The sequence below is a fragment of the Nicotiana tabacum genome, chromosome 11 (genome assembly GCF_000715075.1).
Source record: "Nicotiana tabacum cultivar K326 chromosome 11, ASM71507v2, whole genome shotgun sequence".
Classification (NCBI taxonomy): Eukaryota; Viridiplantae; Streptophyta; class Magnoliopsida; order Solanales; family Solanaceae; genus Nicotiana; species Nicotiana tabacum.
Window position 1 is genome coordinate 96,581,797 of NC_134090.1, and position 14,761 is coordinate 96,596,557.

General features: G+C 37.3%; 1 pseudogene; it reads right to left on the reverse strand.

Annotated features, from left to right (window-relative positions):
* Positions 1–3,400: 3,400 nt before the first annotated feature.
* Positions 3,401–13,085, reverse strand: LOC107816304 (phosphoinositide phospholipase C 6-like; annotated as a pseudogene).
* Between the last annotated feature and the right edge of the window lie 1,676 nt (positions 13,086–14,761).

Sequence of the window (14,761 nt, forward strand, 5' to 3'; positions counted from 1 at the left end):
GTAAAACATTCCCCCATTAGAATTATGTTGGCTTTGGTAGCACAGTTGGATTTGGAACTAGTTCAGATGGATGTAAAAACTGCATTTTTACATGGAAACTTGGAGGAGGAAATCTGCATGACTCAGCTAGAAGGATTCAAAGTTGCTGGAAAGGAAAATATGGTGTGCAAACTTGAAAAATCGTTGTATAGATTGAAATAATCTTCTAGACAATGGTAAAAACGATTTGACAATTTTATGTTGCGGCAAGGGTACAAGAGAAGTAAGTACGATCATTGTGTGTATTTGCGAAAGCTTAAAGATGGTTCCTTTATATATCTTCTCCTATATGTTGATGATATGTTGATAGCTTCCAAGAATTTGGAAGAAATTGATAAGTTGAAGATTCAACTGAAGAAGGAGTTCGAGATGAAGGATCTGGGTGAGGCAAAGAAAATTCTTGGCATGGAGATAATAAGAGATAGATGTTCAAAGAAACTCTGTTTATCTCAGAAAGAATATTTGAAAAGAGTACTACAACGATTTGGCATAGATGAAAAGACTAAGCCAGTTAGTACTCCATTTGCTCCCCATTTTAAGCTAAGTGCTACTATGTCGCCAAAAGATGAAGCTGAACGAGAGTATATGTCAAAGGTACCATATGAAAATGATGTTGGTAGCTTGATGTATGCAATGGTTTGTACGAGACCTGACATTTCACAAGCTGTTGGAGTTATTAGCAGATATATGCATAATCCAGTAAAGGAGAATTGGCAAGATGTAAAGTGGATTCTACGGTATATTCATAATACTGTAGATATTGGGTTAGTTTTTGAGTAGGAAGGCAATCAATCTGTAGTTGGATATTGTGACTCAGATTTTGCGGATGATCTGGATAAACAAAGATCAACTACTAGTTATGTGTTTACTTTTGCAAATGCACCAGTTAGTTGAAAGTCTACTTTGCAGTCAACAGTTGCTTTGTCTACAACAGAGGCAGAGTACATGGCTATTACAGAGGCTGTGAAGGAGGCAATTTGGCTTCAAGGGGTTGCTAAAAGATCTTGGCATTAGACAAAAAAGTATCACAATTTTTTGTGATAGTCAAAGTGTTATTCAATTAGTGAAGAACCAAGTTTATCATGCAAGGACGAAGCACATTGATGTTCGGTATCATTTCGTACGAGAAATCATAGAAGAATGTGGAGTCACGGTGAAGAAAATTCATACTATGGAGAATCCTGCTGATATGATGACAAAAGTGGTGACTGCGGTCAAGTTTCAACATTGTTAGGATTTGATCAATATTGTTGAACACTGAAGATTGAAGATGAAGACACAACCAAAATTTGTTACCGAGAGAAAATTGAAGATGTAGAATTTTGCCAAGGTGGAGATTTGTTGAATATGACAAACTATCCCACATCGGTGGGGGACTTAATTTGGGGAAGAATTTCACCCTATAAAAGAAGGCCTAATGTTTAGGATTTAAATACACCTCTCATTTGCCTTCTTATCTTCTTAATGCAATTGTATCTTCTCTCTTTAGTATCATTTCACTTGTATTTTTGGAGTGGAATAAAATATTGGTTGTGTCCGAGGAAGTAGGCAAGATTGGCCGAACCTCGTAAATTCTGGTGCTCCTTTTATTGTTGTATTATTGTCTTATTTATTATTTGGTGGCTTCCATAATTTTTGGTATAGTAGTTGTGACTCATTCACACTATATACATTTGGCTTCCGCAACACGAGCTTCCAAAGATACTCCAATCTTAGAAGCTAGCAATACTTACATTGTTTCCCTTCTTATGGAACGATTGATGTTGATGTTGTTTCTCTTATTCCTATGTTATCAATGTTGTTGATACTTCCTGATTCTTACAAGATTCACGATGAAGAGTTAGTCCTAAAACGTGTACGGAGGATACCGACCTTACGTCACTCTGAAAGGTTATATATATATATATATATATATATATATATATATATATATATATATATATATATATATATATATATATATATATATATATATATATATATATATATATATATATATATATATATATATATATATATATATATATATATATTTTACTCTACCGAGCCACGCTATAGTTGGCCGGGTACGGCACCTATTGTGCAACCACTGATCAGTTGGGTTTTACCGAGTTCCACGTGGCCGGGTACGATTCTACCGAGCCTTATGATGGCTGGGTGAGTTTTTACCGAGCCTATTACAGCCAGGTACGATATGATGATGATGATGCCCGCAGAGGCGTATGTTTTAAAAGTTTATGTATATATATGTATGTATCATGCATTTTATGTCAGTAGCCCTCAAAGGTAACCACATGTTACAGGTTGTATATTCTCTATCCCTGTTTACATTACTGTTCATACTTATGCTTTCCTGCCTTACATACTCAGTACTTTATTCGCACTGACGTCCTTTTTATTTGTGGACGTTGCATGTCGTGCTGCAGGTCCTGATAAACGGGTAGACGCAGCTCCCCCACCACAGTAGGCTGCCCAGTTCAGCGGTTATTAGCGAGATCCCTTCTCCAGACTTGCCGTGGTCTTGGTATGCATTTTTGTTATCGACATAATGGGTATGTCGGGACCCTGTTCCGGCAATATTGCAGCACTTATGTTCTTTTAGAGGCTCATAGATAAGTGTCGACTCATGTATAGTTTGGTATGCCTTGTCGGCTGATTTTTGTTGTATAGTCTTTCATGGTAGCGTGGTAGCTTGTACCTTATATGTAGTCTCTCGATTGTCTAGTCATCCCATGGTATGTATGTTCATGCCATCATCTTTCATTGTTGGTTGTCCATGATTCATGTCTACCATTTATAAAGATCTCGTCGGCCCTAAAAAACAATAAAGAAGGTTAGACAAAATGTACGTTGGTGCTCGGCAAGTATAACCGGGTGTTAGTCATGGCCCTCCGGTTTTGTTCATTCAATCAGAGACATCACTATGGAACCAAACTTAGGGAAAACACAATCATCACGATATAGACTCAGCTCAAAGTATTAAACAAAGTCCCAGAAGTCACTACTGATTTTTAACTAAGGTTGCAGCAATTGTCATGCAGCGATTGCTTACTTTAGCAATGGAGAACTCTATGCTGCAAATTGAATGTTGTATCTCATGAGGAACTTTATATAGGAAATATCTTTCCTTAATATATGTACTAAATCAGTTTATGGGAATGCCTTGAAAATTGAAATGATTAACCCAAAATCTGCCCCCCCCCCCCCCCCCGCAAAATTACCTTTCTGAGTGTTTATAGTTGATTTCCTTTTGAGAGTTTCACCTGGTTAGTTCTTTCTACTTTCGAGAGTTAAAAGTACTATTTCTTTGGTGTTAATTAAACACACTCCACACAAATTGTAAAAGGACAAGCACATATAATTTTCTGCCTTACTGGGATAGTTGAAGTCCGCATTGATGTCAAAAGAGTTCAGAAACATTGTCACATGCTCAATCCCTAACTTCACATCCATTGTACAAAAAATAAAAAGGAACCGGATGTGTGAATACCATGAAAGATATACAAGAAAAAATCAAATTGGGCTTTCGTTTCCACGAAAGATAATCCTACCAAGAAAAAGAACAAAAAATTTTGCACATCAAATAAATTGAAATTGCATAAGCAACCTTACAGATTTAAGTTTTTCCCCCTTCTTGTCATATAAAGGGACTGCTCGGATGCCAGGTCTCAACTCTGAGACAGGCAAACATGTCTGTCCTCCAAAATCATCCTTATCTGACATGTCATATTCTCGTACTTCAATCCGAAGCAAAGCCAGCTCTGGAACTGTCAAAGGGAATTTGAACTCTTCACCCCATATGGGACCCCAATCGTCCTCTATTATCCTCGTCTTTCTCTTTGCAGCATCTGCTGGCACTCCTATTATATATAGCTGCCATCAACATTCATTGGAGGATCACTAAACCTTTCATGTACAATTCTCTTAACTACATTCAGCAAAGCAGAAAGGCGAACTCATTTGTGCACAGCGGAAAGGAATGACTTGCTAGAAGGCAAAACTACATCTTCTAGTCATCTCTTGACTATGAGTGTGTTAGAGTAACATTCTGATTAGTATGTTAGTTTCAGCCAACAACTAGCGCAATGGCTACTGTTTAAACTCCATTAAAACATGCTTTGGCTATTCCAAATTTTTAGTTGAAAATTGTTCTTGCTTTTGCTAAAATTATCTGCACTCTTGTTTTTTCTTTTAAATTAAAAAGCAGCAATAGGTAGTTTAACAAGTGTTATATCTTGATAAATTGGTAATATGTTCAATTCTGATAAATCATAAGCAAGTAATAAGCAGCAACAATCCAATTTAATCAACTATTCATTAAAGAAACAACTCCCACATTACTTGATGTTTCCAATATATCACTTGTAGAGCTCAAGGGAAAGATGGTTCGATCTAACCAAATCTGGTCGTCCACAATATGGTTAGCCATTAGGCAATAAGATGAATCCAACCTATTGGAACAATTGATGTAGCATCACTAACCTTCGTGTAGAAGTCTGGGGGAGAAAAGGTATCAAAGTGCGTATGGCTGAAATCCATGCGCCATCCATCTCCCAAGTATACTCTAACCTGCAAAAAAAGATCAAACTTCTTTTGAGTATCATCAAATAAACTAGAGTTTGTTATAATCTCTACATCACACATTCATTTACCCATAAAGTTTTCTTCACCGGCGATGTTACTTTGGGATCAAATACTTCATTACGTGGTCCTCTTTCCATGAGAAAAACGGGCTTTTTTACATAGCCACATCCTCCATTAGACCTAAACATCCCATGCATAATCCAGAGTGATTTCCCATATCCCTATTATATAAAGTTGAAATAGCAATTAGACAGAATATAAGGAATCACATTGATCTAAAAATTATTAACGGGAATCATCGTGGGTAGAATTGTCCGTTAAGTACATCGTATTAAAATTCATTTGTTTTCTATTTTTTTAAACGAAGTTTGAGCAATGGGCAGCAGAGAAATGTAAAATAATAGGAAAGGTCAATTTAATGAATGAATGAATTAAATGTAATGTTTGTCACATTGGATCAAGATGCCTGAGCTAGTGAATCAACCCAGAGCATTTTTGTATTAAATGTTGCTGACAGGGTCAGAGGCCCTTAGTCATGTCAAAATGCGTGTGCTCAATTTGATGCAAATTTTGTGATGACCATGATAGACCAGCCTACCCAAGAATTCCCAAAAGAGACATACTGATCCGTGATAAAAGTGCAGAAGAAAATGTCTCCACGTAATCCATGTCTATATGAAGAGATCCTCATTTAACTCAGAGGCTGATCGAGAATTTGAACATTATGGCTTCGAGTTCGGAATTCTACCACAACTATTTGATAATGGGTTCAAAATCTATTATTAGTACTTTAAACACATATACAGGATGTGAGCTAAAGTTACTAGGTGTTGGGATTGATTTAACATGGTCCATGAAGAAGCTAAAAGTGCAAAACTTGGTGAACGATAAATTAGACAAAAAAGAAATATGCTAAAGAAACATATTATATTAATATGGTTTTGTCAAGTGACCTGCATAAATTTACTTATATTAAAAGAAAAAAACTTATTGAAAGAATAAATTCTCCCCTAAACAACTCTTTTAGTGACTACATTGTGGATGTTGTTGTTGTTGTTGTGAGAAGCAGAGATCCTCAATTTATATATTTTGAAGACTTTTCCTCCAAGAAAAGTATAACGCATATAAAGAAGATTTATTCTTTTAGGAGTCTTTTTCTCTTTCTTCAACAAAGAAAATCCTGATAGATTGTATATTCAGGCCAAAACCCTAATATTTTTCCCCTTGGTTTGAATTTTCTAACAAAATAATCCTGATGTGTCTTCTTCACATAATCTTCAACGTCAACTATTGCTTGCCATGTTTAAAAATAGGTATAAGTTGAAAAATCTTGGCGTTGGTTAAAAGAAGCCTAAGAATGGGTTAAATGAAGCACACACATTAAAAATAAGCATGAGCTAAAATTGACTTTGATTGAAAATAGCTCATCCGCTAAAAATAAGCATGATTTAAAACTAGCATTGGAGTTCATGCCTTACAAGTAGGCATGGCTTAAAACTGACGTTGGTTAAAAGTGGCCTAAAACTGACGTTGGCCAAGTGACCCACATAAGTCTACTAATAAAAAAAAGAAGGGCAGCCCGGTGCACTAAGCTTCCGCTATGCGCGGGTCCAAGGAAGGGCCGGACCACAAGGATTTATTATTCGCAGTCTTACCCTGCATTTGTGCAAGAGGCTGTTTCCACGGCTTGAGCCCGTGACCTCCTGGTCACATGACAACAATTTATCGGTTACCCCAAGGCTTCCCTTTATAAGTATACTAATATAAAAGAAAAACAATTATTGTGAGAATAAATTTTCCGATAAACAAAACTCTTTTAACGACTATATTGTGGATGTTGTTGTTTTTGGGAGAAGCGAAAATAATCAATTTATAGATGTCGGAGATTTTTCTTAGGGCAAAAGGATAAGGCACATGAAGAAAAGGATAAAGCACATGAAGTAGATTTATTTGTTTTTGGAGTCTTTTTCCCTTCTTTCAGGAAATAGAATCGTAATAGATCATGAATTTAGGGCAAAAAAACATTAGGCTTGGATGAACCCATGACTAAAGCACTATATTCGCCTCTAATTTAACCCTATGTTTTCTATTTTTCATCTATAATTACTCAACAATTTTGTTTATAAAGTAAACAGATACTAACCTCCAAGACATAAAATAGAGGAAGAAAAGGTAAAATAAAACACAAAAAGTTGCAGAAGAAAAGAAAACGACAACAGAGATAACTAAACATTGTGCAACATGGTAAGACTGAAATAATGGAACAGCAGTTCCTAAATGTTGTGGCACAAGGAGAAAGAGAGATGATGAAAGAAAAAAAATAATAACAATCAAGGGCAGAAATAAACTCAGGGTAGAGGAACATGAATGTACCAGTTACCTGCATGTTAAATGCAACCATTTGAGCTCCATGCATCCAGCCAGTCATAGGCTTAAAATTTGAGGAGGTAACTCGTGTTCCCTTGGGAAACACCCTCAGTATATTCCTTTGAGTGAACCTAGCAAATAAAAGAAGCATAACTCAAATACGGAATAAGGTGGAGTAGTCTCGTCAATCACTTCAAACATGGTTAAGAACTAAATACCTGACCAAATCCTTTCCATAATTTGTTGCAGCTTTTTCAAGTGCTTGTTCATCCAAACTAAGACGATTGAATTTAACGATTTTATCTGTTAGTGCACGCTTCACCCCATGTTTTGCCTTCCCAGCATGAATTGCTATCAGACGCTTGTACTGAGGTGCTTCTAGCTGGGATGATTGGTTGCTGGAGGTATCATTATCTTCATCGTCTTGATCAGTATCACTCTAAAAAATGCCAGAAGATAAGATTAGCATGCCAAAAAAGAAAGAGAGATTGCGGAGACAGTTCCAATGTTGCTTTACCCTCTCATCAGTTTCATGTTCTTCTTCTATGATATCTGAGTTCTCCTTTATCAGAAAGTCCTCTGGAACTATATCTTCCCTCACAGAAGATGCACTTTCTCTATCACTGTGATTCTTAATCTCTTGAGGTGTTGGTGAATGCCTCAACCGACATTCAGCCTTCCCGGCATGCATTGCTACCATGCGTTTATACTGAGGTGCTCCTTGCTGGGATGACCGACAGTTGGGATCTCTACCTAGGTCATCTTGATCAGTATCACTCTGAAAATGCCAGAGAGAAGAAGATTAGAATGCCAAAGAAAGAGATCATAGAGAGTTTTAAGTTGTTTGATTTACCCTCTCATGAGTTTCATGTTTTGCTCTAATTTCTGAAGTAATCTACCCGGTCCTTTTCAACTGAATCTTTTCTCACTGGTGATGCACTTTCTCTGTCTCTCTGGTACTTTGACTCAACATACTCTTTGGCCGGCATGGGAGAAAGAGGAGTCCCATTCTTAAGCTCTTCGGGTATTTGAACATGCTTCAAGTCATGATTTGCCTTCCCAGCATGCATCGCTACCATGCGCTTGTACTGAGGTGCTCCTAGCTGAGAGGATGGATGGTTTGAGGGATCACTGTCTTTGTTATCTTGATCCATAACTGTCTGGAAATGCCCGAGAAAAGTAGATTAGCATTCCAAAATGAAGAAAGATAAGAAACAGTTTCAACATTTTCTTTATTACCCTCTCATCAGCTTCATGTTCTTCTACTGTAGTTTCTGAAGTCTCCTTGACCAAAAAGTTCATTTCAACTGAATCTTTCCTCACTGGAGATGCATTTTCTTTGTCTCTGGGATGCTTCAGATCAAGATCTTCTCGGGATGGTTTGGTAGCAAGAACTGTTTGATGCTTAAGCTCTTCTACTATGAGTGCATGCTCCAAGTCACATTTGGCCTTCCCTGCATGAATTGCTGTCAGACGTTTGTACTGAGGTGCTCCCTGCTGGGATGATTGGTAGTTGGAGGTATCACCGTCTCCATCATATTGATCAGTCGGACTCTGAAAAAGTGCCAGAAAAAGGAACTTATCATGCTGAAAGAAAAGAGAATGAAAGACAGTTTTAACATTGTTTTACCCTATCATCAGCTTCATGACCTTCTGTTGTAACTTCTGAAGTTTCCTTGATCAAAATGTCCCCTTCAACTGAATCTTTCTTCACAGGAGATGCACTTTCTCTGTCTCTTTGATGCTTCGACTCAAGATACTCTTTCGGTGGTTTGGTAGAAAGAATAATCCGATGCTTAAGCTCTTCAGGTGAAGGAAATTCCTCTAAGCATTCTGACTGAGGATAATACAGCGTCTCCCCAAAGACTTGGATAACCATCTAGAGGAAGAAAATGTGGTGCATGAGGGGGAAAGAGTTTATAGTAGAGTAAACTTTATATATAATCTCAGAAAAGTTGACAAAAAGGGGCAACTAATTCTAACCTCTGCAACTTTAGCTTGAAGGTCTGGGGTCAAGTGGTCTTCTAATGTAATTATGACAGGGTAAGGAGATTTAATAAATGCATGGTCCCGTATGGACTTTAAGCATGTAAGGAGCGTCACGGGCGTGGTCAGGGTCCTGGAAGTTATCATAACTGTAATTCTCAGCACAAACTCATTAAGAACTCGTAAAAGCTCAAGAGCTATTCAGACATCATATGCTAGTCGAACACTCTAATTATTCTAGTTTAATACATTAATCACAGCAATAAGCGATAATAGACGAATTAGTCTCAACATTAAGAAGTGCTTCAAAGGATTCAATATTGGATAAGTCTATATATTTACTTTTCATTTCTGGTAAGATGACTATGAAGAACTTGATAATCGATAGAAGAAATTTATTTGAGCACAAACATCTGAAGAAGATAAAGAATTCCATCCGCATTCATCTTATTGAAAATTAACTTTCATCATCATCAACTTTTTGTTCTATGTAGTTAGTAATTAAATTGAGGGTGGATCTCATCAATATCTACACTAGAGGGTTTGTGGAATTTACGAAGATCTCCAGAGGTTTTACCACGCTTCTGCTTCCACCAAGTCATAGATCTCTTAATCAATATCAAAAAGATGAGAGTAAAGAATACAAGATGAATCAAGGATCATACCATACCTTCCATGAAGAACATGCACATTATCTTTTGCTGAATTCGGCCATAAATCTAGTTCTATTCCTCGCACTCCTCTTTCCAGTGCTCTGATGATTGGAATTTCACTACAATCGCTGCTTAGTTGGTTTCCTGTTAGGTAGGAGTTGTGACCTGTATAAATGAAATAATGTTGCAACGGAGCATTCATATCATGATGTACCTGGAATGGCATAAGTTATCAAGGTAAATCTAGATGTATCTACAGGTAATTTTCTAGTCATTTCTGCGTAAACAACAAATATACAGAATTCAAGACTAGAAATCACTAACCCACCCCAATTCTTTAAATGTTAAAGAAAAGGGTGTTAGTAAAGTTCATTTGATGTACTCCAACATTTTTGCACCTTAACGTTAACCTTACAAATTCTACTCCTAAAAGAAAAGCTCAAGATAGACAAATTCCTTTTTGTTGGTTTCTCCGGTTTGAAATACAGAATTTGGAAAGTGTTATTATAAGGGCCAACGACATTAACCAAATTCATCACATGGATGTCCATGCGTTCCAAAAGAGACTTGGCACACTGAACTGATATTCCCAAGAATGAGTCGTCTCACGAACGAGGTGGCCTGCAGACGCACATCGATCAACCATCCATGGACATCCGGACTTGACTTCCATACCATCATCTCACGACACTCTTTTACGCTATACATTTTTGCCGCCCTTCTTAGGCGCACTTTATCAGGGAAACAGTATCAAGTCGAACGCTAAAATCCCAAAGTAATCACTCAGTGATAAAAGGAGTGATCAAGCAATGACAACCAGAAGATGAGCTTGAAAATAACCATCCTTTGAAGAAAGCATAGTTGCTCATTAGTCTAGATCAAGGCATTGAAAACATTTCGGGCTCAAGTGATTCACCGAAGCGGCCAACCCTTGAAAGTTGTTTCTACAAGTATCAGAAGCAGAATGCTCTGTCAATCCAGTAACTTTTTTGGTGACAAAACCAGGAGATATTAGTGGTGAAAATGATGATATGAGTGACAACAAAATCTATGAACAACAGGATCGCCTACAGGGGAAAGGTTTCAGTCAATCTATGCAGAGTAAATAGGTCTTTAAGGAACCCCCAAAACGATTGGCATCTGATGGGTGCACGAAAGTTGCGAAGTTGCTTTAGTTATAGAACCATGCCCGTCTGTTGGAACAAATAGGATGATCAGTCCGAGGGTTGTCCTCTTTGATTAGTAATATATACAAATGGAAAGATAAAATTCATCCATCTGTCCTATCCTAATTACATTTTGATATCTAAAATTAATCAATTTCATTTAACATTTGATTCAAAGAACTATGTTTACCACTGCCCCTTCTCCTAATGAAAAAACTTTGCTACAATAAACAGTGGATGGTCTGTAGTATCTGAAGCACTAGGGTGATCCAGTAGCCAGGGAAGGGACTACAACTGCCTACTACTAAATCACACTTCACTCAAAAGGACAAGAGCGCCAACTAACTCCACCTCTAGCTCTAAAGGGCTCCATAAAGTTGTGAATGCTCATGTCTGTCTATGTAGTCACTCTTTTAGTTCCTAAAACTTGAGGCTGAGGTATTCTACTCTTTGCGTGACTCAACGCAATGCTTCCAGTACAGGCTTTTGATTGGAAATAAGATAAAGGAAATTTAAAAAGGACCATAACAGATCTATGATTAGCCCTCAGTTGGGATGGTCATGTCGAATTAAGAACTTGGTTTTTTTAAGAGAAGGAAACTTAAGATAAAAGATCTATAGAAGCAGCAGGGCTGGATTTGCATGTGAAAGCTCAAATTACCTAATGCCTATCGAATAGGAGGCCTACCCAGGATTCAGCGTTTAAGGTGTTTAAGACCTCTCCCAAAAGTAAGTAGGAGTGCTCGTACTTTCTGGCCTATTGCCTTATCGTTTATAAATCTTACTTCAACAATATTTTATTTTTTCGCGAGATTTAGTTTGAATAGTTGTTTCAGTAGTTGCGTTTGCTATAGTCCCCTTGAAAGAGGAGTAGGGCTCAGACTTTGGACTCCAGAGCGTAGTCTAATAATAATAATCATTTTCTAAATCTCTTACTTACTCCCTCTTGCAATTATCTCTCAAGCCACAGCAAACAAGAAAAGAGAGAATGACCGCACAAAGTTACTAAAAGCAGGCAATCCATCTGATAGTGACCAAGTGGAGAAACACGAGAGAAAGACAAGTATGTATTACTGTTATTGTCTATTCATTGTTCGACAATCATCAACACCTACCTAGGACAGTTATGTCGCTTGGAGCGAGTATGACTATAAATACGATAGAACACAGAGAGAAAGAGGGTGGGGAAAATTTTAGAGAGTCAATTCTATAAAGGTTTCAAGTTACAGTTTCCTATTCTATTCTTCCTTTTTACATATGTTTCTACTCTGGGGAAAATCAGTCGAGTATTGCTTAAGTATCGGAATTTGATCACTAGCTGTGCAGGAATCTTTACATTGATAATATCTTTCTCATTGACCAGGCCAGAGAGCAACCCCTAGGGCAGTTGCTTCGACCACCTGATACAATCGAGCTCAGCATTTCGTCCACTGGGGAATCCGTTTGTCAACAAAAGGCATCGCAATTCAACACTCCCACGTAAGTGGAGCGGAATCTTTAATGGCATTACTTAGTCATGACCATCTCAATCATTACTCCCTAGTGTCTAAATTTCCTTTTTTTTTCTTTTTATCTGGAAGAAAGGCACATTCTTCACTAAATTATCACAGTGCAGTTAAATTATTACAATTTTAACTGCCTAATTGGGAACCATAACATAACTCAGCCAAAAATTTAAAAACATTAAAAGGGGAGAGGAAAAAACGGAAAAAAGAAAAACCTGAGATATGATGGGACCATTGAGATCATCCTGGAATAAATAATAAAAGAAATCTTCAAGTTCAAGAGAAGATGCATGGCGAGTATACTTTGTGAGATGATGGCGGCGATTGAAAACTTGCTGTATAATTTGTTGAGCATCATTAATGGTGCAGCCTTTCTCACCCTGGTACTCCACCAAAAAACGAGCCAATTGATCTGCAGTCATGTGTGTCCCTTTTTCTGCGTATAAGGAAAATGCATCCCTAACGTCCGGCGGTGGCCCTGTCTCGCTGATCTTGAACTTCCTGTTAAAACACCCCAGCACTTTGTAATAATTGTAACTCCCCATTTCTCAATGCCATCAATTTCTACAACATGATTGAGAATAGTTTTTGAAATTCTTGCTTTTCAATGTAATTGGCTGAGTTCGGTTCTTGATCATGCTTGTTCCTGTATTTTTCTCGAGGAGAGATAAGTAAACGGAAAAAAAATGGAAAAAAAAATGGAGAAAATGGGTGAGGAGAGGAAGACTTTGAAGGGGTGTTGGAGCAAAATTTGAGGAGCATCGGAAGGTAATGTGGTTGGAGACAACGTTTATAATATAAAGAAAAAACAAAATAAAAAGACCATAGCGGTTCGATGCACTGTTCCATCCGTCCATCCCGCCATTTTTTTTTTTTTTCATTTTGGTTTCCTCCTCAGTCTGAGTCATTAATATTTATTTTTTTTAATGTTCAATTTCTTTTGGCAGCAAGAGTGTCCGTGCCAATTTGGTGCCCTTTAACTATTCCATCTAGTACCGACAAATTTTATTTTGTGTCTCACATATCATATCATATTTATGTGAGGCTCTCATATTGCTTGACAAATGGACGCACCGGTCCTGCTTGTTATTTTAATAGATAAAACTAAAAAAAAGCAACTTAAAAGTTTATACTTTTCCTAGTTAAGATGCTTAAATTAAGGATCAAAATAAGTAACAAAATAATAATATTACTAATAATGGTAATAAAATATTTGCCATGAGAAACTTAACATTTACAGCCGTTTTTTTTTTTTGACTGGCACTTGAATTTAATTCACTTGTATTGAAGAAAAAGAAAAGCAAAATAAACTTTTTATTCAAAAGAAATACGATTTGAACTTTGAACAATGAGGTAAGACATTAATATTTTAGAGTTGTATTTAATTTACTACGTATTTTTTAAGTATGCAGATTGTTTTAGAGAGTGATAATAGTTAATCTTATATTTATTACTATTATTTATGTGTAAATAAAATTTCTCAGTCAAATAGACTTTAAACTAGTCACGTTCCAAGAGGAAATTGTAAACGTTAAGCTTCTTAATGCAGATATCTTATATTATTATTATTATTATTATTATTACTACTACTACTTATTTTGGTCCTTAATTTAAGCATCTTAAATAGGAAAAATATGAACTTTTAAGTTGCTTTTTTTGGTTTTATCTATTAAGTTAGCAAGTGAAATCCATGAGTCCGTTGTCAAGCAATAAGAAAGCCTCACATAAATATGACATGGCATGTGAGACATAAAATAAAATTTTTCGTTTCACATGCCATGTCATATTTATGTGAGGCTCTCATATTGATTGACAAATGGACTCACGGGTCCCGCTTGCTACGGTCAGCTCTTAGAACCGGATGCACATGGTAGAGGATGGGCCGATGAGCGTGGGTCAAGTAGGATTGGCAGGCTTCTCGACTGGCAAGCCTCTGAAGAACATGTAACCTTAGGTGAATCCCATATCAAAAAGGGAGAGGAAACTGAAATGCTTTATAAGGCATGACAAAAGTTTACATAGTACGCGCACTTTTAGAGCTGAGGGTGGTGCAACCCGAAAGACAATTCGTGTGGGCCTAAGACCAAAGCCGACAATACATGTCATAGGCTTGGGTCGTGACAAATATGGTGTCAGAGTCGAATCTCGCTTAGTATGATGATGAGGCAAACCTCACCAACCAACTGAGTTTAGGTGAATCACACATCTTTGAAAAGGTGGTGGGCAAACTTCGGCGAGGAAGCTGAGTCCTGGGGAGGGGGGGGGTAAATGTGATGCCCATGATAGAGGGAGGGCCGATAAGGACGGGTCAAGCAGGACTCGAGGACTTCTAGGCTAGCAAGCTTCTGAAGAGGGGTGCGCATGTCATCTTAGATGAATCCCACATCGGAATGGGAGAGGAAAGTGAAGTGCTTTATAAGGCATGACACAAGTTCACATGATATGCGCTCTTTTAGGGCTC